Source organism: Osmia lignaria, chromosome 6, assembly GCF_051020975.1.
Source record: "Osmia lignaria lignaria isolate PbOS001 chromosome 6, iyOsmLign1, whole genome shotgun sequence".
Classification (NCBI taxonomy): Eukaryota; Metazoa; Arthropoda; class Insecta; order Hymenoptera; family Megachilidae; genus Osmia; species Osmia lignaria.
The window spans coordinates 10,918,984-10,923,312 of NC_135037.1; the positions used below are offsets into that span (position 1 = coordinate 10,918,984).

General features: G+C 39.0%; 1 protein-coding gene across 7 annotated transcripts in view; it reads left to right on the forward strand.

Moving 5' to 3' along the window:
- The window catches only part of Ten-m (teneurin transmembrane protein Ten-m), a 329,037-nt gene that overhangs the window by 94,560 nt on the left and 230,148 nt on the right, over window positions 1–4,329 (forward strand). The gene's annotated exons all lie outside the window — the stretch shown is intronic.

The window sequence follows — 4,329 nt, forward strand, 5'->3', positions numbered from 1 at the left end:
TTTAAAAATTAACCTACACCTTGAATTGTATCAGATTTTTAATAAATTAAGGTTATCTTAATAAATGCACTGAAAATGTACTGGAACGGATTAAGAAAATTATGAAAGATGCATGGTTAATGAATAAAATCATCTTCGTTTCATTTCGTCCACTTAACCGAACGATGTATCATTGCTAAGCAGAGACAGAGGATATTATGGAGAACAACGTTTCCAGGGTATTTGCTGGAATTTCTGGGTCGGGTGTGTTCTGTCGACAGCAGATTTTTGGTACGGATGGGTTATGGGTCAGTTCGGTTGGCGGACAGTTAGGTGGACGTGAACAATCGATGTTAGCCATCAGTTGCAGTTTGCGCGATGCAGTTATACCCGGGACAATTGTTATTGACAAATCGTAATGCCGGTCATCAGTCATGGCGGAGACAGGAGGTTCGCAGCGGTGTGGACCGCGTGTTTATACGCTTCCTGCGTGCATCCGCATCTGGCTACAATCTATGCAACAAAGACCCCTTCGCGCCGTGTCCTCGATGACTCGAGGTAAACGGCGTCAATCTCGTGATGGAGACAGGATAACGCTCGATCGAGCCTCGGCACACATTTACATTTGCATTTGATGACGTGAAATGTTAACAAGTGAACACCGTTGAAAATCAATTCGGAAAATTGGCTAACAGAAAAGAAAGAAAACGTTAAGTTTCAAATAACTCAAAGAATTTTTGAAAATTTATCCTAACAATAAATCATACTTTATACTTAATAAATCATCATAAATGAATTTTCAATTCTATAACACCTACACGATTGCAAATACGTCCATGTATTATCTGAAATAATCCATCAAACAAAATTAACAAATGAGTTAATTTGATTCATTTCCAGGGAGGAAAAACATAAACCGCCACCGGCTACGTAGCCATCAAAACGAACAGATGGACAGGCGTTATAATACGACTGTTTTTCTTGTTTTTTCCACCGCAAATAAGAGATAATGTTGGCAACCTTAACGAGATTCACGTCGTTCCGTTTCACCTCGTAATTTCGCTACGAGGCATTCTACGAAAGAATACACGAGGTACCTCACTGTTTTCGACCTGGTTTTGTTTCCCGGCCGGCGACGCCGTTGAAAGATCGTCGCTCACGATTGCCACCGATGTTGAATGTTTTCGTTTCGAGTATTCCCTCGGTTTTTTAATTAAAAAATCCTCGGGCGTCGCGTGGCGGTCTCGTTAGCAAGGAATTTCACGCCTTCCTTTTTAATCAAAGTGCCGTGAGTAAACAGACGGATCCGCGAATCACGGCTTATCTTGTCGCGGCTTCTAGAAAATAGACGGGGAGACACTGGTGAGAAAAGAGAGGATTGAAAAATTATATTTCGTCGCAAAATATATTTCAGAATTGTCTGGCTGTGAGATTTATGTATAATTAAAGTTACACTTTGGATCATTGCTTGATTTAATTAATCAATGGTAATTAATGGACCGCTTACGTAGTCATTTTCGTCAGATTTATGTCGTGAAATTATGTCAGACTTCCTCCTTCAATAATTGTTTCCTATTTACGTATTTGAAACGAGCGCAAGCGTGGCAGAGAGTGGAAAGCTTTTGCCTAAGAGGCAATGATTAAGCGAACGGACGGAAAGGGAACGTTAAAAACGCACGTGACGATGAGTAGGTAGAAAGGATGGATTAGTTAGCCGTGGTAGGAGCAAGTTGTGCACGAGACTCGATAAGAAAAGCCAGGTAACGTGACCTGTTGGCCAGCAGCAATTGCTGTCGGCCGTTAGAGTGGTTGCCATTTAAATTTCATTACAAACCTAAACTGCAACCAACGTTCACTCGCAACACGCTGGTCGGTTATAAAAAGTCGACGCTGTGCATTATCGAACTGATAAGGGGGCTGCGTTTCCAACCAGCGCAATGACTTAATAGAAATCCACCGAACTCGTAACCTGACGTTCTACAAAACAGGTTATTTCGCGAATTTTTATGCCCACTATTATTTCCTATAACTTACTGTAATCGCTTCATTATCAGAAATATGTTGCGTAAATTAAAGAAAATTATTTTTAACAATCGTACACGATATTAAGTTGTTGCGTATTAAATGGATGGATTTTAGAAGATTAAGTTTGTAATTGTTGTAGCATAAATGCCATTTATGTTACAAAATCATTTAATCTCCTTATGTTTCAAAATTGATCATTTAATACGGAACGATCCAATGGTTGGGGCTGTTCTCTAATTCCCTGAAATTACACCTGATTTAGGCAGCGTTACGCTTAACTAAACTAGCAAAAAGGGAGATTCGTGTGCACTGTCTGAATGGATGGACAAACGAAGAAGCGCGATAGCTGTGCAGGAGGTTAACGTTCACCAGAAGCTGCACCCGCCAAGAACCGGAGGCGTGCTCGAGGACCTCTATTGAATTAACTCCATTCAACAAATTGCTCTCGCATTATGCCGGATCACGCCTGAGCTAAGTTCCACCCACCGTTCGCGGTGGTCTTCTCTGTCACAAAACGGCCACGGCGACGACCAGAACAAAGTCTTTGTACGATTGAAATTCGTACCTCGTTGCCGCACACCGACGATGTCCCTTTTGTAATTCATCAAAGAGCGTCCCCTTCAATTTTACTTCGTCGACGGAAAATTTCACTCCCACGTAAGAATCCATCCGGCGATCGCTCAGAGGATTTTATTAGAAATTAGAAATTTCAATTTTCAATTTGACTTTGAAATCTAACAATTTTCAATCTTAAACTTCTGTCCCAGTATTTTCACACTTTTATTTTTCATACCTCGTACATTCTTATATCTTCGACCTCGCATATAACGTTTTCTAGCTGCGAGAAAATGCGAGAAGAAAGAAGATAGAAATCACGAATCGTAGAAGAATAAAGCAAAAAGAAGAAAAGACAGAGGTTGAGAGAGCGAGAAGAAAATGGAGAGGACACTCGGCAATTTTTCCCCCAAGGCTACCGCGTGCTACTACAGCTATGAGTAAACGAACGATAAATTTTCCTTGAAAAATAAAAATAAAGGGAAACACGGTCGAAAAGGGACGACGAAACATCTCACGCGATGCACAATACGAGCCTCCACTTTTGCTTCTGACCTCTTCTCTCCATTTTTCTGTCTAAACTGTCCACCAATCGAGAACTGTGTCGACGATCAAATTCAATTTCCTTTATCAATTATGGTATGTATCTAGGGATATCTTTCTTCGATTTTATAAAAATAATTTTCAGTAATTATTAAAAATGATCTAATTCGGAAATTTAAACAATTAGAAATATAGAAACATGCACAAATTTCCAAATTTTTAAATTTGCTAATTTGCTAATTTGCAAATTTGGGAAATTAAATTATTTTCAATGGTGACTCAATGGAAACTTAACAACTTACATGACCCATCAAATCATTTTAGTATATAACATTGCTTTTCCATTTTATCTGGGAAATAGAGGTGACTGTGAAATGGTAATTTTTGATGGAAAAATCGAACGCGATAATTGAATCGCTAGGAACGAAAAAATGGGCTGAAACGAGCTTCATCGTCGCCGAATATTCAGTAAAAGTTTGAACTAGTTCAGATCCCTGTGCAATTTTATTTCATTTTATTCTTTCTTTTTTTTTTTTACATCAGAAACAAGTTGTGCCCGTTCATTTTATCTCTTTTTTCTTTCACTCATTACCCACCCACCTTAATTTCTCTTTACCGTTCACCCTCTTTCGCCAGTGTCCGACCTTTCTGGCTGCTTGACCATTATTTACACCTACCCCTCCTCCCTCCTCCTCCTCCTCCTCCTCCTTGTTCAAGCTCGATTGTACCCCAAGCGTAAATAAATGACCCCGTGATTTTTAATTGGACTCGGCCCAGCACTCCAGTTCTTCAGAATAAACGAGCTGTCCGACGAATAAGATCGCGACAAAAGTTGAAGGGGAGCGTCGATTTTACATTCAACTTTCCTTTAGCATGGTAACTATGCGACAGTGATGGGCGGATCAAGTGCCCGTTGAAGAAATCACAGGCACCCCTGTGTACGGTGCGGTCAGTATGAGTTGTGGGAAGTTTTGTAAATTATTCAACTTTGATATTTTTAAATTTGGTAATTTGGATATTTGGAAATTTAGAAGCTTATGAATATACAAAAATAAAATTTGTCTATTTGAAAATATAAAAGTTTCAAATTTTCAAAGAAATGTCTAACAATCCAATTGAATAGCTGTTTGATGTATGCGAGTTTTCATTTTTCTCAGAAATAAATAATCTTTTTAAATATTCAACATTTATGCAACAAAAAGTATTCTTTACTGTTTTACGTGCTAA